General features: G+C 47.3%; 1 protein-coding gene and 1 long non-coding RNA gene across 4 annotated transcripts in view; both read right to left on the minus strand.

The window, feature by feature from the left end:
• RPS6KA2 (ribosomal protein S6 kinase A2) overlaps positions 1–24,844 on the minus strand; it is a 328,772-nt gene that overhangs the window by 221,018 nt on the left and 82,910 nt on the right. The window lies entirely within an intron of this gene.
• LOC121102301 lies at positions 6,972–10,101 on the minus strand. Its single transcript, XR_005834432.1, has 2 exons — positions 8,008–10,101; positions 6,972–7,920 (listed from the first exon to the last, which is right to left on the minus strand). It is a non-coding gene; the product is annotated as an uncharacterized LOC121102301 (long non-coding RNA).

Here is a 24,844-nt window from a genome sequence, read left to right on the forward strand (position 1 = left end):
CGTTGCTCACAATCCGGTTGGAACTTGATTTTGCATAAGAGGGGAGGGTGACATCTGGAGAAGAACTGCCCCATCCCCCAAACAACTGGGGATCCATGTTTACGTGGATCGTAACTAACAGACTTTCAAGTGCCCTCACAGGCAGCGTAATCTCTAACAGTAATAAGGCAGGTACTGATCACATACAGTAGGCAGCCAAGGTGACTCAGGGCCAGTTTCTTCTTCTTGAAGCTTCTGCAGATAATCAGCCTCTCCCAACCACCCACCTGACCGTTCACGAAAGCAGCGCTCTGACATTTGCAAGCTACTGATGAAATGCAGCCTGGTTTGCGACGGGCGTATGTTTTATCAAATGCACTCGTAAGGGACAGAGCTGGGACTGAGCAGGCACGAGCCTCATGCAGAAGTTGTGGTGGGCATAGGCTCACTTTTGCGGCACACAGAAGATGCCACGCTGAACACCAAGGATGCTACCACCAGCAGACACGGCAAGACACGGAAGCCTATGCTTCCATGAACGATACCCACTGAGCCACGTTGCCCTTGTGGTCCTGCTTGGCCACATGCTTGGTCTTGAAAGTGTCTTATGTTGCAAGACTCTCGGGGTCTTTGTTAGGAGGACCAAGCACAGATGATGCTCCCGTTGCTGGGGTCACTGCGTTTTGTGCAAAGCCTGCAACCGTCTCCCTCTGATCTCGCCCCCGGGCGGTCACCCCTTCCTCCCTTGTCTGGTTTGTCACCAAGCTGCCTTGTCTTTCTCTGTATTAGGGCAAAATTCCATGTGTACCACAGCATACTTCATTCATTAGGAATCTGATATGTTTTTCTCTATGCAAGGGTTTTTAATTAGGATTGTTACTCTTCTGGTTAGTGCTCTGGTTACAAAATTTCTAAGGTTTTGAATGTTCTACTGCAACCCAATATTTCCCCAAGCCCTTGCTATTTTCAGCGGATGATTTTGCACAATGCAAAGTTTCTCAGAAACACATGGATTGCTTTATAGCTCACATACGAGTCCCACCAATCCCGTAGCGAACACTCTGAAGGTAAGACATCTCGTTGCATTCAGTGGCTCACTAACTTTTATGCCAGTTACGATGTTGATGTATGGGGTTATAATTCATAGGCTTAAAACACCTTCGCTTCTTAATGGTTTGCTTGTTACTGAAACCTTGAGAAGTTTGCAATCGTTCATGCATCCAGATATTTAAGTACAATTGGTATAATTTGTGATGTAATGTTTAGACCTTTCGAACAAGCCTCTCTGCCTAGACGTGAGCTTCTTCAATGTCCCCTGCAACCTAAGGACCTCTTTAAACTGGGTATTCTGATCTTTTCCCAGATAAATAAAGGTATTTCCAACCATGCCTCAGATGACTGCTTCTCTCTTTGCGGTTCCGTTTTGTCTCTCCGGAACATCTGGGATTCTGAGGTTCCCACTGGCTTCCCAGTGTTGCCTCTCCATCAGCTTTCAATTTTGGTGGAATCTGGACCAGATCACACTCCTGACCTCCAGAACTCTCTAACCAGTATCTACTCCACATCTTAGTTTGAATATCTCAAAAGCACGTCAGTGTCCATACGCACAGGGTCCATACCTCCGGCAATACTCCCTAACTCCACAAAGGGTGTCCGTCCTGTTATGCAAGCTGAGAATGGGGAGACGGTCCTGACACTTCTCTCCCCCCTGTCTGTACCTCGTCTACCCCCTTGGCCCAGCAATTTTATCTTTAAATGGTCCTCAAATTACCCCTCCTCTGTCTGCCTACCACCCCCCTGAAGCAAGCTGCGGCCATCCCAGACTTGGACCACGGCAGCAGCCCCTCACTGCGTCAGAGTGGTCTCATGAAACACAGACCTGAGCACATCACCACCCTCTGCACAAACGCTTCCAGAAAACAGGAGTAAAAGGAAACATCTTCAACTCGGCAAAGGCTATTCTCGAAACATTTAGTAAACATCACACTTAGTACAGAAACTTTAAAATCAGGAGCAAGGATGCCCATCAATATAACAAGTGTCTAAACTTTTAACAAAGGTCCTTCCTTACCGATGTAATGAGATGGGGGGAAGGGGGAAAGGAGGGAGAGGGGGAGGAGAGGAGGAAGGGAAAAGGAGGCTTGAAAAGGGGGAAGATCAAAGACCTTCCTTACAGGCGGATGACATAATCCTATACACAGAAATCCCAACCGAATGAAGGCACATAAAACCAATAAGTGTTAAAAAATGTTGATGGATATAAAATCAGCTTAAAAATCAACAGCATTTTGGGGCATCTGGGTGTCTCGGTTGGTTAAGCGTCTGCCTTCGGCTCAGGTCATGATCCTGGGGTCCTGGGCTCCCTGCTCAGCGGGGAGTCTGCTTCTCCCTCTCCCTCTGCCTGCTGTTCCCCCTGCTTGTGCTCTCTCTTTCCCTCTTTCTGTCAAATAAATAAATAAATAAATAAATAAATAAATAAAATATTTTAAAAAATCAATAGCATTTCTCTATGCCTCTAATAACCAATGAAAGTTTTTATCAAACTTATGTGATGAATTTTTATCAAATGCCTTTTCTGTAACAATCATCACATGATTAATGTGGTGATCACTGAGAAAAGACAGGAAGACCTGATCAAAAAACAGGAAAATCATGGAAGCAGTTTGGAGCAAGAGCGCTATATATGACTAGTAAGTATATGAGGAAACATAACTCATTGGACATTATCAGAGAGAAACAGAGTGAGGAGACGCTGCTTCACAACCGTCATTCGTATACGGTTCTAACAGTCCGATAGCACCAAGAGTTGGTGAGCGTGGGCAGAAATAAGGCCCTGACGTGCCTCTTCTGCAAATGTGAACCACTGTAACTGCTCTGAGAACATTCCAGCAATAATGCAGATTATGTACCAGTGTAATCTGTGACCTGCCCGTCCCTTGCTACGTGGCCTGGAGACCTCGTACCAAAAACTAGAAGGCCATACAGCAAGGGGATGGCCACTTAGCTCGGCTCTAAAAGCAGTTTGGGGGAGAAATGCAACCCTGTGACTACTATCAAAGTAGATAAAAATATCATGCATGGCTATCCCTGCGATCCACATGAGCATGGAGGGCACTGCAGAGCCAGTCCCCCCGGCCAGGAGGGAGCCCATTACTGCATCTCGTGCCTTGAACAGTAGTCATGAATCTCTGTGTACGAAGCCTTTAAAAAATGCTAAAAGGTTCAATAACAATCTTTAGAACTATTGGTGGAGTCAGGATGGTCAGATGGATAAATTCAGTTAAGGGAAAGAGCATTACCAAACTTGAACAAGGCCCAAGGTATCTGTAATTAGTCTTCAGGAAAAAGATTATCCAGAAAGTGGAGAATAAAGACTGCTCAGAGAAGTTCGTAGGGAAAGGGAAAGAAACCGCATGTAATAGGCCTCTACCTTGCAGCCCGTGACATAGATCGCCTTAGAGAACATTCTGAGCAACACTGACGTAGGCGGTATCACCTCTACTTAGAGATGGAGGTGACCTCCCCGAAACCACACAGCAGGACAGGACCCAGCTCTGTCTCACCCTGACAGAGAAAGGCGTTACGGCAGAGAGACTTTCAGGAATAAGAGAAGATCAGTTTCCCAAATGCAGTGTTAGTCTTCGTGAGAAAATACTGTTGATTTGCTCAGAACCTTCTAGAAACAACTGTAGTGGCGTGGTAAGGGACACAGCTGGATTATAGGTGAGTGTAGTGGGGAGGTACCAGGAGAATTGAAATCCTTTGACTCTTATGTCAGGACAGTGAGAATCTGGGCACACTTTAAATGATGGAAGAAATAAGCAACTGAGGGGCTTCCAAGACCCAGGACAGTTCTGAACAAACAGTTCCAGAGGCATGGCAAGAATTAGCCATGCTAACTGAAGAATTGCCTAATTATCTTCTTTACTATTTTTATTCTTATCTTTAAAGAAGAGGATTTTTCTTGCTAATGTTGTATAACCACATGAAAAAAGGAAAATATTCTCTAGTATAATTAAATCAATGTATTTACATTTAAATTCATATTTAATTCATTAAAATGTTTGTATTCTCTGTTGATTCTGGAAAAACAGTAATTGAGCTCAGTATATTTTTATCACTAAGTAATAACTCTGTTGGAACCATAATAGGATTAAGCTTGATGTCAAATTACAGTTAAATCACTTTAAGATTAGTTACTTGGAGGGGCGCCTGGGTGGCTCAGTCCGTTATAGACTTCAGCTCAGGTCATGATCCTGGGGTCCTAGGGTCCAGTCCTGTTCCAGGTTCCCCACTGAGCGTGGAGTATGCTTCAGGATTCTCTCTCTCCCTCTGCCCCTCCCCTCGCTCTCTCTTGCTCTCTCTCAAATAAATAGATCTTTTTTTTTAAAGAATGGTTCCTTGCATTCCACAAAAAAATTCCCGTCTTTCAGAAAGTGAAGCCATACCCAATGATCTCCTTTATGAGGATGAAACAGACACTCCCATTTTCCTGCCCTGTGACGCTGTCCCCGAGGAGGAGGGCGGGCGGTGCCCAGAGACGCCGCGCAGACGGACACGTGGGGCCCTCAGTGGAAGCACGCGGAACCACGTGCTGTGTGCTGGGGACACAGGCAGACCTCACTGCTAATTAAAAAATTGACAGGTGTGAACTTACTGTAAGGTTTCACCCCAATGGCTTACTTTCCAAAGCAATCGAAATCTTTTCATTTTCAACTTTAATTACATTTTTAGAATAGGTGATTTCTCACCCGGAGTCTCTACCACTGATTTCCATGGGCAGCAAATGATAGAAAGAGTAAGCTGAACCACAAAATTAAAGGTTATTAAGTTCTGCAGATCGAGTTGAGCTAATTATGAACACAACTGGGAGAAATGAGAAACACAGGTAACGTGCTACCCGGGACGTCCATATTCAAAGAAGAAAACAAGAGCAGGATCCCGCACGTTCGACAAGCCTGGAGTCTAGACAACAGTTACTCCTCACTCTGCCACTTCCCATCGCTTGCCCTTGGGACGTCGCTTATCCTGACCGGGGCTCAGTTACCTCTTACCTAACACTGGGCAGTCATTCACATGGGGTGTTCGTAAAGGGGGGACGGGATGACACCTGCAGGGTGCTCTTCACACAAACGTAACACATCAGGACTTTCATTAACAGAGGAACCCCAGATCTGGTGTCCTGGAAGCCAGAAATAAAGATCGGGCATGCACTTCAGGATAGCTACGTGACAGAGAAGAGGAAACTAGGATTGGTTTGGTTTCACTTTCATCTCAAATCACATTCCACTTGTAATCATTGTTATTCTTGACATCACCTCTGTCGCACGGAAGTCAGAATCACAAAAGAGATTGGTGCCGAACCTGATGTGCAGGTGGGTTGAGAGGATTAGCAAATGTCAACTGACAAAAAGAGAAAGAAGGGGAGGAGGGCAGGGATGAAATTCAATCCTGGCGCATTCTTTAGCCAGCTGTGTTCAATCTTTCCCTGCCATCCTCTGGATTTATAGGTGCATAAATGTACCCTCTATTCTCCAGGATGGATTTAATTATCATCAAGAAGTATTTTTCAAATAAACACTTCAGTTTCTGTGTCGGCCTCTGACTCATCACAGCTGAAAACAAATTAGGGGTTGCAAAGGTCCACATCGTGTATGGAACAACTGTGATTTCTAAACATCTGAGAGAGCTTCAATTTTCATATGCAACATATTCCATATTTAAGCAGAATCTGCCATAAAAAGTCACGTGTAACATCCCAAGGGAATACTAATCAAACCAGTGCAGCTTGAGTTGAATCATACTCATGACCGGAGTCACCCATGTCTTTTTCTCCTTTCCTTATCAATCTCCCAATTTACTGCTGTTAAAGACACTCTATGACACCATCTTGGGCATGTCAACTAAAGCACGTATAACACGAACCTCTGAACATCTGAAAGACTCGCTTCAATTTTGCTTTCTATGTTACCTCTGATTTCGTATCTGAGGTACTCAAGATAAAACTCTGGCCATAACCTCTGCAGATGCCGGGGCTTTAAATCGGTAGTATCTGATTTAGATGGACACCCAAACATTGCTCCCAGCACTGACTGTTTCCCCAGCACCACAGGCTTCGTACAGCACTCCTCAGTCCACTGGAAACCATGCTTCAACTAGTGACTGAAAACAGGTCGAAACAAATAAAAATAGATAAAACCTTCAACTAAGAAACAGGAAATGTATGGAAGAACTAAGTGGAAATTTGGAATCTGAAAAATACAATAACTAAAATTAAAAGTTTGCAGTTTGAGCCCAATAGCTGAACAGAGGGAACAAAAGAAGGTATTAGTAAAACAGAGGATAAAACAATAGAAAACTCTTCCTTCCAAATCTAGAGAAAGAGTAACACCAACCCAAAGCAAGCACAAAGGACATAAACAAGTACAAATAAATATGAGGCAATGAATGAATGAACAGATATGAACGAAGAGCAGTAATCAATGAAATTAGAAACAAACAATAGAGAACATCAATGAAAGAGCTGTTTTTTTTAAAAAATCAATAAAATTGACAAACCTCTAACGAGACTGACAAGGGAGAGAGAGAGAGAGAGAGAGCCCAAATGAGCAGTATGAGGAATAGAACAGGGGACATCACTACAGATCCTGCAGACACCAAAGGTTAATAAGGGATCTGGCTCAGCACACACAGATTTGCCAAGGCAGACGAAGTGCACCTGGGGAAGGACACACTGCTGGCATGGTCCACCCACAGGTGGATGGACTTCTGTAAGAGGCCCACATAGGCTGGAGAGGGGGGTTCAGTGTCATCTGGCCAAGAAATTCTGGATCCCAGGCCCTTGGAGCATGGTGAGAAGGAAGGGTGCGGAATCTGGAGGAGCACATCCTCTGGTGAGGGACAAGGCCAGACGCAGGCCAGACTGGGCTCAGGATGCTCGGGTCCTGGGATGGGGGCTCCTCTTGCCCAGATCTAAATACTGTACTGATTACTTTTTCTGTGTGTTTTGCTATTGATAAGGGGATGGCACCCATAGATAGATACAGAGGACTACTAGGTACTTGAGGCCAAATTAACACCCATCATGTAGGTTTATATAAGGCTTTGCAGCTGCACCATTCACTATTTGACAAGTACTTACGGGGTGTCTGTGCTGAGCCAGGAGCTGGGCTAAGCTGACAGGCTGGAGGTAAAGACACAGAGGGGCCGCAGCAGCCTAGGGAGAAAGGTACCACTGCCCAAAGTGGAGCAGCCAGGAGCTCCACATGCTGAGATGGTCACTGCTCTCCCCACAAGGTCTCCATGCAGCCCCACAAGGGCCATGGATGTGCTGTGTCCCTACATGTCTGGAAAATGTATCGAAACTGGAGGGTTCTGCATCCTCAATTCCTCATCACATATGCTGCCATGTGTTCTATGCACAGATAAAGATTACCTGAAGGGCCACCTGGGTGGCTCAGCCAGTGAAGCATCTGCTTTCTGCTCAGGTCATGATCTCAGGGTCCTGGGATCGAGCCCCATGTCAGGCTCTCTGCTCAGCGAGGAGTCTGCTTCTCCCTCTCCCTCTCCCTCTGTGTTCTCTCTCTCTCTCTCTCTCTCTCAAATAAATAAATAAAATCTTAAAAAAAAAAAAAAAGATTACCTGAATAGCTACTACAACACAAAGTTTATCCTGTGTTTTCTTTTTTTATTGGCAGGGAAATAAGGTGTGCAGTGTGTCAGTGAGGTGCGTTAGTTAGAACATACTAGTACATATTCGGGGGGCTGACCATCGGAGGTTCTCCACCTGGGGGGTGTTCTCAAGGACAGGCTCTACCTTTACAGGTGTGTGAAACGACTTGCTCGTCTACCCTCAGGTGGGAGGCGAGGTTCTGCCGTGAACAGGGAGAGAGTGCTTGATGAAGGAGGTCTTCATTGCTGACAGCTCATTTAGAAATTAACCTGAAAAACACAGGCGCAGATCAAGAAAACAGTCGCACGATCCCGGGGAAGGATCCGTCTTCTGCGGAAGCTGCCTCTTTGGCTTACCATCCGCAGTCTGGTGCGTCTCCCCGGCACGCACGCTCCTGCTTCAGCACCGACACTTCGCGACCCTGCGTCCTGCCTATGGCCCCAGTCCAAACACCGCTCACATGTTTCTTTTCAAGACTGTAGGAACCCTAGCTGCACAGCTCAACCTTGTGGCCACTGGGTTCCTAGGGGGCAGAACACACGAATCTGTGGCTTGATTTCACATGGAGAAGTGTGAGGGGTTTCTTGTGGGTTTTTTGTTTTTAATCATAGTTGATTAATAGAATGAGGAGAACAATAAACCTAAGGGATGCTGAAGGGCATGGGAGAGCAGGTTTTCATCCGCGCACGTGGACCGTGCAAGCAAACAGGCAGCAGCCCCTGCCTTATGCTCTGTTCTTTTAAATGAAATCTGGGTCACAGCCCTGGGCAGAAATGCAAAAACACTCATGCACGAGATGGAGGGAAGACAAATAATAGGAATATGGAGGAGTGGCTGAAAACACAAAAAGAACAAACGAGTGACTTATGGGTCCTAGAAGTGAACTCATTCCCGGCCTGATGCTGTCGCTTGGTTGGACTCACTCCCCCAGCAAGAACACCCCACAAAACCGAGTCTGGGAAATAGTGTGAAACCAGAGGCAAAAATTAAGGAGTCTTGCCTGTGATATCCTGGAGGTCAATTTTGGCCCCGTCCTTTGTAGAGGTGACGGTGTTGCGGCGTGGCGTTCTAAAACCAGACGAAGCTGGCCGAGCTCTCACCAGTCAGCCCACTGCTGCTTTCTACAAAGTCAGTGTGGTGTCGGCTGCGTTGACCCCATCACTGTCCCCGACATGCGGCCCAAAGCCCCACTGCTTCCTGCCTCAGCTTCCGACGTGGCCCCCTGGTCTCAAGATCTCTGACACCCTGCGCCAACCGCATCAGTTCCCTGGTTGGTCATCTGAGGTGGACCCTTCCTGCCTGTCACCTAGCCTGACCCCAGCCCCCAGAGTACCATAGAGGTCACCCCAACATCCTGCAGCAGGCGGGCTGGGGAGGGGCTCGTTCTCTAGTCTGGTCTGCGTGCTACTGGCTTAAGAGGAGGAACACATTCTCACACTCAAGCAACATGTTGGGTCGTGTTTGGGTTCTCCTGATAAACCACAGAAAAGCCATCTGCCTCCAAATGGGGGCCTGGCCCTCCAGGTTTAAGTCCTAAGAAGACACATCCACGAAACAGAAGATGGAAGGGAGAAAGAAGCTAGCTTATTTACCTGTTATGGGTTGAACTGTGTCCCCCCAAAAGATAGGTTGAAGTCCTTCCTCCAGAACTGTGAACGTGACCTTATCTGGAAATAGAGTCTTGGCAGGAGTCATCGAGTTAAGACGGGTGCTCAGCATGGATGCTGGTCCAAACTGCCTGGGTGCTTACAAGATGAGAAGACAGGGATGCAGAGAAAGGAGGCCACAGGACAAGGCAGGTGGCGGGGTGGTGCGTCTACACGCGGGGAGCACCGTGCAGGGCCCACGGCCCAGCGCAGGGGGCGGGCTCCTCTGCACAGCTCATGGAAGGAAGCAGCCCCACTGACGCCTTGACTTCAGCCTGTGGCCTCCAGACCGTGAGAGAATACGTTTTTAAGCTGCCTCATTTGTGGTACTTTCTTACAAGCAGCCACAGGAAACCAATGCCTGGCCCGGGTGAGTTTTTGTCAAAAGGCACAACTTGGCTTCAGCATCCTGTGTTCTAGATTGCTCTCTTCAGCCCAGTGGCCCAGGCCTCACTGCCCTTAGCAGGGGCTATGCCAGGCCCACCTCCCTCCTGCTGTGCACTTCTCTCCTGGATGCAGCCAAGGGGCTTGGCACAAGTGACAGCACACATCGAGCACAACAGAGCAATGCCGGCCTGGACGGCACGATCGTGTCGTGACGGTAAATGCACAGAACAAGGACACCCGGGCAAGACGGAGCCTCCAGGAGGAAGCACGCAGGAAGGCGGGGCACCTCGTCCTGGCCCCTCGGTCAGGACTGGAGCCAGAGGCAGGAGTCCAGTGTAGTCCCTCCTCTCGCCCTCCTCCGCACCTCGGCTCAGGGAGGCCAGGTCAGCTCCGCGGTGGGAGGAGGCAACTGGCAGGTGCAGCTCTGCTCCTGAGCCACAGTTCTCACGTGCCACACATGGGCTTTGGCCATCAGTCAGGTGGACACATGAATACCAGCAAGGAAGCCGCCAGCCCTGGGCTGCCGCTGCTTAGAAAGGAGTATACCTGGGTGTGGGTGGGTGGAATGAGGGAAGGTGGTCAGAAGGTATAAACTTCCAGGTAGAAGGTAAGTATGTCCTGGGGTGTCATGTGCAGCATAGTGACTACAGCTAATAATACTGTGTTGCATATTTGAAAGTTGCTAAGGGAGTAGATCTTAAATGTCCGTACCAAACAAAGAGATGGTAATGCGGTGACGCAGCAGAGGTGTTAGCGGGCGCTGTGGTGGTAATCACCTGCCGGGATAATCCGCACGTGAGCTAGGCTCACTTAAACTCACCACAGTACTGCATGTCAATTACGTCTCAACAAAGCTGGAGAACAGTAGTAAGAAAAGGCAGACCCTTGGGAGAGAAAAACCCAAGAACAGATCCAGGTGTGTGTAAGACTTCAGAACAGAAGTGATGCTTGAAGTCAGGACAGAAAGGAAACGTTATAAGAACAAGTGAGTAGAAAGGACAGGTGAACAGTTTGGAAAAAAAAAAAAGTTAAATCCCTAGGATTCACCTTACGATTCAAAATGCCAGAAAAATTGAAAGTCTAACTGTGAAAACTTCACACTGAAGTATTAGGACACAATGAGGCTGAGCGCTTGATGGATGTGACTTTTCTAAGCATGAAATCAAGACTAAATTTAAAACTTTCGGATGTCAAAATAATGTAATCAAAATTTAAACTTCAAAAAAATATTTGCACCGTGCATCACAACGACTTGATGTGCCCTACGAAGAGCTGCTACGGATCAGTGAGAGAACAAAGACGTGCGTGTGAGCCGAGCAGACGGCCGGGGCAGTGGGCGGCACTGGAAGCCCAGGACCGAGAACAGGGTGTGGGGGGCGAGATGGAAGGGGACAAAGGTAGAAGTTCAAGAACAGAGTGGTGGGGAGGAGCGGGGGTGCCAGACACATAGAGCATATCTGCTTGAGTTCCAGAATGTTCCAAGAATACAAATTAGCACGCTGGAATGCATGTTTTCATAGTTAACTTGTACCTGGGACAGATATATTTGACGTAGATTTTCACAGTCATGATTGTTTGATCGATTTGTCATTTTCTTACAAAGACCAAAACAGCATTGTGAGTCGACCCTCGCTTCCTTTAATTATCTTCCTTAGTTACGAGCAGAGATCTCATCTGCGTCAGGCTGCCACTCGGCCGGGCGGACAGCCGTCCCCGAGGCCGGCCTGGGGAGGCCGCTGATGCCCAGCAGAAAACAGTCCTCAGCCTCATTTGTCAGGCGGGACCTCCGTCTCCAAGAGGACACCTAAACCAACTCATCGGGAAAAACTAAAAGCCTTTGAAAATAATTTTCCCTTTAAAAAAGGCTAAGCATTCCATGTTTATTTGAATAAAATTAATAATCTTGGGGCCATATCGAAACCTCGATCAATGCAGACTGCCTTTTTAATCATACAACAGAATACACATCTTTCTGAAAATACAAGTTTGTGCACCTTTCTTTAAAATCGTCAAAATAACTTGACCCCTAAACTAGATTAATGAGGACGTGTTTCCCAGAAAGTAACTAGCAAGTATTTCGAGAGACGTATCTCACAATCTCACAGCTGTTGCGAGATAGCTGCATCCTCACACACAGGGGCAACAGGAACCGACAAACACTGTGAGGTCAGCTATAGCCCAGAGACTGACCTTGAGTTCGTGGAGAGTGAAATCCCAGTATTTTTAAACACGTGAACTAGGGGAGGAGAAGGGTTGAAGGCTGCAAATCCAGGGCTGGGTTTTTTCTCGCTCGCCTGTGGTCTGGGTCCGTGAGCTTACGTGTGAGCATGGAGAACCGAATATTTTAAAGTTACTAAGACTTACAGGAAGCAAAGACCTTGAGGGCAGTTTACTAACCACACTGAAGAAATCCTCGTTTTGACCGGAGGTTGACTCTGAAAACAAAGCCACGAGACTATGCTGGCAGTCAGCAAGAGGTGCCCGTGGAGGGCCGGCCTCGGTCCTACTCAGCTCGGTCACTGCCGTGTGGAAACGCCCGTGGACGACAGGTCCGTGAATTGGGGGGGCCTGGGGTATGATACCTTATGTACGGAAAGTGAAATCTGAATTTCATTATCATTTTCATGGATCACGTTATTTTTAAAATTTTTCCCCAGCCATTTAAAAAACATGTAAAACTTATTCCTAGCTCAAGGACCATACAAAGACGGGCGGTGGGCCCTGGTCTGATATCACATTGATATGGCGTCTCTATCCCTTGAGGGTCCACGAAGGACTACCATTTCAACGGTGAAACCCAGAATGAACCACAGCCAACCCGTGGAGATAATTCCAGAGAGACCAGGAGGAGGGGGTCGCTCCTTCTGGGACAGAGGTGCTGGGGCCAGAGGGCAGCCCCCTCCTGAGCGCACCCCCCCCCCACTCCACCTGGTGCTCCAGTGGGGTGCTCACTACTGCCCTTCCTTTTCTGGTCTTTTCTTTATTTCTGCCTGCTCCTTAGCTGTCACTTCCCGAAATGGCCCTGGTCCTCAGAGCCTTCTTCCTTTTTCACATTTCACATAACCAGAACGTATGCGAGGCTGGATACCTGTAAGAACTTTAAATGAATCTACAACTGCGTCAAAGCCAAGTATGCGGGCCCCGCTCTGCCCTCTCTCATTTAATATTGTCATTTGAACAACACAGGTTGTCTGCAGTGATTTCTGTGTACCCACTTCTATTTTGAATGGTTTTCTTAACCCCATGATGGGTATTCTGGACCCAGTCAAGAGTATGATTACATATTGTTAAATATATCAGAAAACACATGTACCTCACATTCTGCCCACTGGTCATTAAAACACTAATCAATGGAGAGATACACAATCTCATCATTTTTCAGACTGGGAACTACTACTTTCTGCTTAGGACTTGCAAGGGGGGATGATTACTAACGTTGCATTCTTTCTGATAAACATCACCCCAGTGATGTTGCTTAGCGCACACGTAGGAGGTCTGATAAGGAATGTTCATATTATAATATGCAAATTCCATGTCCCCATATTCAGCGATGATCTGCAGATGGGAATTCATGTCAAATTTCTCAGAAATGACAACTTTGGGATGTGTGGGAGAAAGAACTTCAATCTGAACATTTAGCTGGTTTGAATCCCCAAGCTCCCAAATCTTAAGAGCGATTTCTTTATTTTGTTTTCTTTTCTTTTCCTTTTTTTTAGAGAGAGAGCACTAGTGAGGGCAGAGAGAAAAGGAGAGACCCTTAAGCAGGCTCCTTGCCCAGTGCAGAGCCCAATGTGGGGCTCGATCTCACAACCCTGAGATCATGATCTGAGCTGAAATCAAGAGTTGGGTGCTTAACCGATTGAGACACCAGGTGCTCCTTAAGATCTATTTCTTACCATTACTGACTCATTTCTCATTGTAATAATTCAATGCATATTTTTAAAAAATAGAACACTATAAAACAGACATCTGTTCATTAAATAGCTATTCATATTTTAAGTCATAATTACCCAAATGTTTGGTGAGGCCTATCCCACATAACTACTGTTTAGGGAACGCCTACTACATGCTAAGAACATGGTTGATACTTTATAAACTCTTGGATGGGGGTATGATATTAATTACAACATCCACCTTCCAAGATCATGACTAAGAATAGGTTTTCAACGCTTACCATCAAAAGATGAGCATGTTAACTATATTAAAGGACTGATGTTTCCGTGTCAGTGGGTAGCACTGACAGTTGAATACCACCCACGCACTTTTCCCCAAAGCAAGCCCACAATCCCAGAAGGAAACCCAAGGCCGTCTGACCCAGAACCAGAGCCATCAGCCACCATGTAACTGCCTCTTAAAAAAAAGCATAAGACAAAGAAAGGCATTATTGACAGAAATTGAGTAAGACTTGAGTGAGAAACTAGCATTGAATAATTCACTTTTTGAGATGGTTTGACCATCTTCCTAGTTCAAAATGAGAGGAAAGAATTGGTCATAAGAACCCGGCCTTGATTTATTAAACGTCTAGTTGGTGCTGGGTGTTTTTCAATGACCTCACCTCATGTTATTAGTGCAGCCCCGTTAGCTCATTATCCCCACTCTCACGTACCTGGGAAGGAAAACGAGGCGAGAGTAAAGCCACGCCTGCCTTCTTGCTGCTAAATCCCAGTGCACTGAACACCACCCACAAAGGGCCCGAGTGTCTATGCCATCAACTCCCACATTTGACCTTAGATATTTGTGGAGAAGATACTTGCTGAGAAGTTGCATGTTTGATACAAAAGCGTAATTTCCCTGTTGCAAGTGTTGTACTGCGAACTTCACAGAAACGGAAGGGGCTTGCTGCTGTGCACACCTGGGCTCGCGTGAGCGCTCTACTGCTATTTTAGGAGACGAGGAATTACTTACCGATTTCATGAGGATCGCAACTCAAAATCTGTAATTAAAATTGGTGTGACTAATGAAAAGGTTTATGTTCGAACAATGATAGACCAGAGCAAATTAAATGCCAAAAACGCACATGCTGGAGACATCGATAGTGCCCGTTGGGGTCCCTCTTCTTAACAGGTTTTCTAAAATGCTTGCAGCCACCCTACAGACAGGGAGAGCACGAGAGAGGAAGAGCTAGGATGGAGCGTACCTAGAAAAGAATCTGCTAGCCAGGCCTGAGCATGGACGTCCGTCTTTGGGGCTACTCCTCGTTTCTAACACACGCACAGGACTCTCAGTCTCCCTATTTCAGGACTGGCATCTAAGGAGGCTATGTTGCTGGGAAGCCAAACCCACACCACGGGTGGGGCTTGGTGGGGCTTGGTGGGGTTGGCAGAAGTCATTCCGCTGCTGTGGACATAAACAGTCACTGTCCAAGTCTGTTTCTACATCCTTAAAATGAGGAAGTTCAAACTGATGGCAGTGGGGTCCTCCCCCGCTCTGGCATTAAGGCAGGAGACTTGTTTGGGCAAGCGGAGGCTGGCGCTAGGAAGGCTGTGGGCAGAACAATGGTCCTGAGATACTCATGCATCATTGTTTACAACAGAAAAACACCAAAACCCTAAATGCCCATCTCTAAGGAAATGACTTAATACAGCCTGGCAATTTCCTGTTGCCATTTAAAAGAATAATGGAGATTTACCTCCAAGACATGCTGCTGGGTGGAAATAAACAAGGTGCAGTTATAATTATATGAACCCTCTCAAAATACTACTGTATATTTTACATAACCAAATATAAGCTTCTAAAAACAAGAAGAAACCACTCTAAAGACAGGTGCCCTTGGTGGGTCAGGAGCTGGGGTAGGATATACTTCACAGTCTGAGGAGACTCTCGCCTTCTCTATAATGTTTCTATTTTTCACAAGGTGATTCCATTCTAATAATAATGACAAATAAACAGCAGCTGGGAGGGGGGGTCTGTCCCTTGATCATAGGTGCCCTAAGGCAGCAGTGGCTCAGGTTATTTGGTGAGCTTGGTCCCATGGACCTGGCCTCCTCAGGGGGACCGACAGCACCCTCAGGCTCTCTGTCAGCGTTTCTCTCCGGAGCAAGCAGACATGGCATACAGGAGAGGATGTGCAGCCCAGACCCTGGGGCCCAGCACGCAGGACCCCAGTGGTCCGGTGGAGAGCCCCTGGAGACAGACAGGTGGTCATGGTTAGTGGGGCCTGGGCAGCGGAGGGACCTGTGAGGAGGGAGACTGCTGGTTGGAGCATGGATGGTTCCAGGGGGCTCTGGGGCCCTGACCCCCCGACCCTTGCATCTGATGAAGAAGAGAGTATGGAGCAGGCATCCAGGCCGGAGTTAGGACATCTGGATCTGAACCCCACACTCCGCTACCGTCAAGGCTGGGGTGCGGATTCTGAGCGCCACCTTCCTCATTGGGAAGATACGGATCATCGTGACCACGTCGTACTTCACACGGTGGGTGTGGGAATCAGGGCGATGACACGCGGGAAAGTCAGCTGTTGACGACGTAACTCGTCAGCTACACCTCTGCGGCAACATACTGGCTTCCTGAAAGCTTTCACGCTTTCTAAAGCTACAGCTGTCATTCCAGGGTGAAGGGAAGTCAAGGGGAAAAAAGAGTTGGGGGGTACAATGCCACTGCCCTCAGAAGACAGGCAGGATTAGGAGGCAATGATGGGGACGCTGGGCAGTTTATCACCAGACGCGGCAGGCGACTCTGCAAGAAATGAACGCCCGACATCATCGGTCACAGCATGGAGGCAGGTCTGGGTAGCTGTTGAGCCCAGACCCCGGAGCCAGGCCACTCAGGCTCAAATTCCACATCTACCTTCTCTGCACTGTGTGACCCTGGGCAAGTGACTTCACCTCTCTGCCTTATCGCCTCCTCTTCTGCAAAACAGAATAATAGCATCGCTCCATAGGTTGTGAGGAGAGGAGTCAACGCTTACGAAGTACTTAGAACAGTGCCTGGCGCACAGCAAGTCCTACGTCGGCATTTGTGAAGTCAAGCCTGCGTGCGCACCACCGGGACGCCCACTACCCAAACGAGCAGGACCTCCCGGGAGCTGCCATGACGCTCCACAGCTAACGGAGCACGTGCGCCTGCGCTGGCGCCCCGGCCTTGGTCTCCTGCGGCTCCCTGTGGTCTACCACCTGCTGTGCACGCTGGCAGGTACTTGCTAAGGGTAGGTTTTAAGGGGCCTTTCAAGGACTTCATTCATTCATTTCAAACACTGCAAGGCTGTCTGGGAGCTGCTGGGGACAGAAAGTGATGGAAGTTACAGTCTTCGTGTCCACAGTGCCCGTAATTTAGAAAGAAAATATCATTTCAGGGGCGCCTGGGTGGCTCACTCGTAACGTGTCTGCCTTCGGCTCAGGGTGTGATCCCAGCATTATGGGATCGAGCCCCACATCAGGCTCCTCCGCTATGAGCCTGCTTCTTCCTCTCCCACTCCCCCTGCTTGTGTTCCCTCTCTCGCTGGCTGTCTCTATCTCTGTCGAATAAATAAATAAAATCTTTTTTAAAAAAAAAAAGTAAAGAAAATATCATTTCAGGATCACGTGCACTGTCTTTGTCAAATGTCCCCAGCTTGGAGAGAGCTGGATTTTCTGCAGTTGGGCCTAGCTTCCGACTCTAGTCTCCACCTCTGTCTTTCTCTGTCATCTGGTGGGGACAGAAGGCAGCTCTACCTACGGGCCCGCCTGCAGGCAGGAGGCGCTGTGGCCGCAGCTCTTTGCAGCATCCCCTCTGGAGAGCTTCCGGTTAGTCCCCAGTTTCTGCAGGATCGACCCTCTTAGCTTCAGCGCAGGAATTCTATCCTGCTCTCCCGTCCTGGAACAATTCCAGCTGCTCTTTTTTGAGCAACTCCTTCTCTGTGCGTCCACGTGACTGCTCAGGACGCTGCGTGACACCAGCATCATCTTGAACATCTCGGCGCTCACTGCAATGTTTGGGGCCTACGTGCCCAGGGGAATCACAGAAAAGTTCTGCAACGATGAAGAGCATAAAGTCCTAGAACAGGGTCCGAGTGGGGTCCAGATAAAGTTGCCAGAAAAAGCAGAGGTGAGTTAGGGCAGATGTGTCTTCCATTGGACATGGCCCTGCAGAGTGAGCCTGGGTCCCGGCCAAGCATCCGGGGTTCGAGGTGGCTGTGACCCTGGCTTGGAGCAGAATCTCCAAGTTCTTCGGAAAAACCAATGCAGTAACGACTCAGGACCAAAGGAGGCAGCGTGCGAGCACACGGGCTCAGCACATGTGTGTACACGTGTGTGATGAGCACGGGAAGAGACGAGAGAGAAGAGACCCACACTCTGAGCACAGCCTGCACCCCCTCTCCGGTCTCTGTAAAGCATCTGCAAACATGTGCTCTCACTTTTTCCTCAAAGAAAAACTCTATCATTTCCCAAAAGTAGAGTTAGTTCAGACCATATTCTCCAACCACAGTGCGACACTTGAGGAATGATGCCCTCCTGTTTTCTCCCTTGTCCTGCTGGGACGTGGGTCTGGCCGTGCGCGCAGCTCTGACTCTGGGCCAAGGGGTGGTGCAGAGCAGACAGAGCCCGCCAGAGGCAAGGTGCGATTGCCTAACTTTGTGGTTCCTCGGCTGGTGCGTTGTCTGCAGCTTCGCCTCGCGAGCTGTGGTGCTGCTGTCTGGCGCAGGGCCTTCGGGACCGAGAGCTTCCCTGCAAAGTGCACCGTCACCGTCCTGATCAGCGTGTTGACTGCCTGCGCCTGGAACTGAGCCTGGTGTGCTGCGCGCGGTGCAGGCTGCTTCCCTGCTTGACGTCTTGCTAGTCCAGACTTTTATCGTCAGTCTATCACCGACACATTATTTAGGGTGTGATGTTTCATATCAATAGGTAGGTTTTGTTTTGGGGGGTTGTTTAGTTTTGGTTTTAGTTACTTTTATTGGCATTTATTTTATGCAGAATTTTCTTCTGTGCAGCCTCCTCTCTGGTTTAGGACCAGTCTGCTCTTCGGTAAGGCTCATCTCGATGGGGCAGGGAGAGCGCATGTCAGGTGAGACCGACCGTGAGCCCTCTAAGTTCTGTGCTGCATCTGGGGCTCCACTCCCCGGCATGTGCTCAGGGGCCAGAAGCTACACCTAACCCTGACAGTTCAGCATCACTCTCTGCATAGGTCAGCAGGTGGAGCAAACATTCAGCACTCTCTTGGGGCCACCAACCCTGTGTCTAGCCCCCCTGTGTGGCCACCTCCGTGTCGCAGTGACAGAGGCACTCACTGCTCCTGCAGAGTGATGTCCTGAACATACGTGCTGGCTTTTTGGATGTGCATCCCCTCGATGGGCTGGGCAGGTGCATGCGTGTTCTTTACGTGAACACGAAGATGTGAACCTCTTGATTTGCATGATTCCGTAGGGTTTTCTAGGTCAAGGGAAGAGGCACCATTTTCAGAGATCGCCTCAGTGGCTTAGGCAAAGAGCAGTTTTGTTTTTTGACTCAATCTGAGAATTACTTTCACTGTGTGTTTACCGCAGGGATGTGTTTGAAATGATAACTGTGCTGGTCTCAGTCTTGTTGCCATACTTCAGACAACATTTCCAGTATTCTGGTTTCCTTTGTTTTGTATCTTTTTGCCATTTGGCCTGACTTCTTAGTTCTGTGTTCTGTGTGTTTTTATTATGCCGAGCCATGAACAGCTTGTTTTCATTAAAAGCTTTATGACAAATGTAAACTTCTACTCCTAGTCCCATCAACTCTATACGGGCTCCCTTAAGAACCGTCTACGACAGACAAGCATGTTTGCTTACTTCTCCGCCTCATTTTGGTTTTAGTTTATTAAATTACAATATTTAATTTTCTGGTAATTCAGTATCTGTGCACTTGATTTATCACATTGAAATGCTCTCTACGGACTCGCTGGTGTGGAAGTTGAGGAAACAGACACAGGCTCCCCACCTCTTCTCCCTCCGTCCCAGGGTCTGATGTCATCATTTCACTGGCTTGACACTGACGACGTTTATACTCTCTTCCGTCGCAAAACCCCAGCAATTATTTGGCTTTGGTTCTATATCTAAATACATTCAATATTGTCTTTTTTCCTATGGCTTTTCCAAGTACCCCTTGGCTTGCTGAACTCAATTAAAAAAAAGAAAAAAAGTCCCGGAAGATTACTATTGTTCCTTGACCTGATTTCTCCTGTATGTGAACTGTTTCAGTGTCCTTGTCCTCGAGGATGGACCTTGGCCCCACAGTAAATACTCCTCTGCTGGGCCACCTGTTGTTTTCCCTTTCAAACGTTACATTGGAAAAACTGCATGTATTGTAATGTCCCAAATTCTAGAACTGATTTTTAAGTCTTTGAATCTTTATAATATATTAAGATGAACAATTACTCTTTGTTGAAAATTATGATGGAAAATCATGAGATAACCCCAGAATTCAAATAGTGCCTTAAGAATCTGATACATCGAAAGAAAAATATTCAAACTTGCATTTAATTTTTAAAATGGATGGTGAACGCCATCCACTCTTAGTTTGTTTTAATATCCCACTACTTCGCAAAGAATTGTTTTTGCTTTCTTAAGGCTTTGGTCCTGTTAAGATGCTCGATTGCCTTTTATGTCTGTCTGTCAATGGAAGAAAAACAGTTGTTGTCACTTCTAAAATGTCACCCGAGCAATTACTCCAACAGTGACAGGAAGAGCACAATGAGAGAAGTCAACGCTCCATGGAAGCCCGTGGTCCCGAAGTCCTGAAAGCTAAGCTCTACTTTCCGAAGTACTACAAGCATCCCGAGCTTGGTGGGATGGGCTGTGCTCCCCTCTGTCCAGCCACTTGGGGGTCTGCATACAGAACTCAGGGTTTGCTCTGATATAAACGTCATTTATGTGTCAAGCTTTTATTCACCCACAGAATCTAATTGTTCTGTTCTTCTACGGTCAAGTACCTTACATCAGAAGGGAGAGTTAAATGGGGCAAAGGGTCTCACAGAGGGAAAGGATGAAGGCAGAATGCCCCCCGCCCCGGGCAGAGGGGTGGAGAGATGCGGGGTGAGAAGCAGGGCCCCAGGGGTTTGATCAGAGGATGTGCGTGTGCGCACACGGCAGGACACAGAATCGGGGTACAGAAAGGACCGACGACACGCTTGCCTTTTACTGGGTCTCATTAATTCGGCCTCAAATATCTCTGAAACACTTTGAGACAAGCCTCCTTTCCTGCTACTGTCCTGGAAGTGCTGATAGATAACCAGAGTAAAACTCTTTTTTCTTTTAAAGATTTATTCATTTTTTAGAGAGGAAGAGAGCGTGAGCAGGGGAGGGGCAGAAAGAGAGAATCTTAAGCAGACTCCTCACTGAGCGCTGAACCTGACATGGGGCTCGATCTTACGACCCTGAGATCATGACCTGAGCCGAGATCATGACCTGAGCCAACATCAAGAGTTGGACGCTCAACCAACTCAGCCACCCAGGCACCCTGTCTGGAGTAAAACTCTTAACCATCATCTCCAGCTCACTCTCAACAGATGTGAAATTTAGGGATAGCTCTTCTTAACCTCCAAACACTCAGGAAATGAAAGTCCAGCCAAACCGACTCTTTCTAGCAGCTTCCCTGTCGCTTTTCACTGATTTTGCCGTTCTCAGCGGCCCCCGTCACCGAGACACACCCCGACCACGGGTAAGCTGTCAGGTTCACCGTTAGACTCGGTGAACCAGATCTTGGCCAAGCAGACCCACATTAGCTAATAGCAGAGAGAACCATTTCTCTTTTCTTGTGCAGTTTCCACCTGCACATTTATACATAAAGACAAGCATTGCTATTATAAAGAAGAAGCTCTCCACTTAAAAAAAAAAAAAGATGCTAAGTCTTCTAACACAGGCATCAAATACATAAGGCTGAGCCTGACTAACTTCATGAGATGCTTCATTCCCTAAATATTTAGGAGCATAACTGCAGATTGCGCTGCTTTCTGAAGACTACCTACCTAGGGGTAGATAAAATATAACGTCAATACAGCGTTTGCTTGCTATCTGAAATAAGTGTCTTTTTGAGTGTGCTAAATAAAATTAAAAGTAAACTGAAGACAAGATTAGCTCTTCAAGACACAAGAATAGTCTCCTCCATAAACGATGCTGGGAAAACCGGATATCCACATGCCGAAGAATGAAATTAGACCCCTATCTTATACCATTAAAATAAAATAATTTGAGAAGGATTAGAAACGTGAACAAGAACTGAAACTGTAAAACTCCTAACAGAAAACAGGGAAAAGCTCCGTCATTAGTCTTGGTGATGAGTTTTTGGGTATGACACTGAAAGCACAAGCAACAGAAGCAAAAATTAGTAAGAGGAACGACATCAAACTAAGAAAGTTTCTGCACAGTCAAGGAAACAATGAATACAAAGAAAACGAAACCTATGGAATGGGAGAAAATATTTGTAAGTGTGGTAAGAGGTTAATATTCAAATGTAAGGAACACATACAACCCAACCACAGCAAAAACTGAACAGTCCAATTAAAAAACGGGCAGCGGAACTGAACAGACATTTTTCCAAAGAAGGGATGCAGATGGCCATCGGGTCCACGAACAGGTGCTCAACGTCACTCATCATCAGGGAAGCGCAAATCAAAACCAGTGAGATTTCACCTCACACCCGTTAAGACAAAAGATCACAGATGGTGGAGAGGATAGAGAGAAAAGGAAACCCTCGTGCACTGTTGGTAGGAATGTAAATGGGTCCAGCCACTATGGAAAACAGTATGGAATGTCCTCAAAAAAAGAAAAAAAAAGTATAACTACCATATGATCCACCAATCCCACTTGTGAGGATGTCTCCAAAGGAAATGAACAGAGGATCTCAAAGACACAGCAGCACCCTCACGTTCACTGCAGCACTATCTACAATAGCCAAGACATGGAAACACCCTTAGTGCCCGACAACGGATGAGTGGTTGAAGAAGATATCAAACACACACGCACAGAACAGAATATTATTCAGTCACGAGAGTGAAGGAAATCCTGTTATTTGTGACAACATGGATGGACCTTGAAGGCATTAAGCTAAACGAAATAAGACAAACAGAGAAAGACAAATACTATATGCTATCCCTCATATGTGAAAAATAAAAAGCCAAACTCACAGAAACAGAGAACACAATGGTGGTTATCAGGGCTGGGGAGTGGGGGAAATGGGGAGATGCTGGTGAGAGTTCACACTTCCAGTTGTGAGATGGATGCGTCCTGGGAATTCAGCGTAGAGTATGGTGATTACAGTCCATAGTACCGTATCATACATGTGAAGGTTGCTCAGAGAGCAGACCTTAAACGTTCTTACCACACACAGGGAAGGGGTAATTACGCGAGGTCATAGAGGTGTTGGCCCGTGCCATGGCGGTGAGCGTTTTCCAGCACATGGGTACCAAATCATCGCATTTGTTGTATAGCTCAAACTCACATGATAGTGCCTGTCAACTCCGTCTCAAACCTGCCAAGGGGATAAAACATCCCAGCCCATCACAGACGAACACGCGGCATGGGAAATCAGCAACATAAACAAGTAGCCTCCTTACACATCCAAGACTCTGAGGGCCAGTGATGTGTAGAAACCTATCGGGAATGTGATAAAATTGTGTTGAAAGATTGTATTTTAGAAGGAAGTGATCTCTGTATTAGTCCACATACTACCCACTGGATGTTTAAGGCATCTTAAGTGAAGTTTTCATTATTTTCAGTAAGAATAAAATCTGCCATTTCTGCAAAGAAATCTCAGGATTGGAAGGAACATAGAGGTCAACTAGATCATATTTAGAACAAAACCCCCTTACGACAGCCCTTCCCAAGGACGATTCGGCTAGCTGTTCTTCCAAGAAGCCAGCAGAAGGGAGTGGCTCCAACTGCTGAGCTGAAAGCTTGCTTGGACACTGATCTGCTCCCCTCCTTCCACTTCTCTCCATGTATTCTCGTGTTATCCTCTGGACGCACACAGGATACATTTAATCGTGTTTCATGCTAGCACCTCAAGCATTTTAGCACAGCAAAGCCTTCTAGTTCCCTAACCGTGACTTTTTACAAAGCCTGCTGTCAGGACCCTTCCTCACCACTCTGGTGGCTTCTGAGTGTTCTCCCATGTGCTCAACCACCCCTAGACCTCTGTTCGTCTTGCTCACGGCCCAGACTTTCCACTAAGATAGCTTCCAAGCAATCCACGTTATGGAATTATGAAAAATCATTGAGGCAGAAAGCTAGTGCACAGAAATGAGAAGTCAGTGAGTAAATACGCAAGGAATTTGGCCGGTTATGGAAACAAAAGCCACCCAACCACCCCCGTTTTTGCCACTCAGTTTTAAGAGAATTCCACTGATCTGCAATTCACCTGGAGCACGTTCTCATTTTGATTAAGAAAGCGTGAGAGTTCTTCTGATTTTTTTAATGAAAACATTTTAATTATCTTTGTTCTTTGAGTGACAGTTTTTAAAACTGCTACTCTCTCAAGCCTTTGATTCCTTTCTTGGGAGCCAGTTATTGGCTGAGCACTGTGCTGAGTAAAGCGATTTAAATGGGTTGCCTTAGCTGACCTGCGAAACACCCTGAGGTCCTCACTCTACAGCTGGATCCCTGGGATTCGGGAGGCGGGCGATGCGCGCTGGGCCGTCGGGTCTTCAGTGAGAGCTCTCCTTCTCAGGAGAACAGGGCCTCCTGCTGACATTCAGGCCGCCAAGGACTTGACGCGGGGAGACTGTCTATACTACAAATATTACCTGAATGCCCATGACTAGTTTCAGAGGCTGGAAGCCGCGGCTCCCACCGCCCCTGGCATGCAAGCTGGGACAGCAGGTGACAGGGCTGCTCCTAGGACAACTCTGGCTGCCGGCACCTGAGGGTGGGCCAGAGCGGGTGGTGGAGGGACACCGCGGCTGCTGCGCGGGTTTGTCACGAAAAAAGCCAGGAATTGTCTGAGCTTGGAAAAACAGCAGCAGGAAAAGTAAAAACAGGACACCAGACCTCAGCTTCAAAGTGGACCGTTAGGGGAGGGTCAGGAAGGGGGGGCTTGTGGGACAGCTTCTAGGCTACATTCCCAAACGTAGCCACTCATCCAAGACTCTGATCCCACACAACGTGGGCCACGCCCAGGATCCTGAAGGCAAGGCTCCCGAATTATCTGAAAGAAACCCCTGTGGTCCAAACTCACTCCTGCCGGAGGAAACTGGAAATCGTTTGCGCGGACTTTGTAACAGGGTG

Source organism: Ursus maritimus, unplaced genomic scaffold (genome assembly GCF_017311325.1).
Source record: "Ursus maritimus isolate PB19 unplaced genomic scaffold, ASM1731132v1 scaffold_13, whole genome shotgun sequence".
In the NCBI taxonomy this organism is placed as follows: Eukaryota; Metazoa; Chordata; class Mammalia; order Carnivora; family Ursidae; genus Ursus; species Ursus maritimus.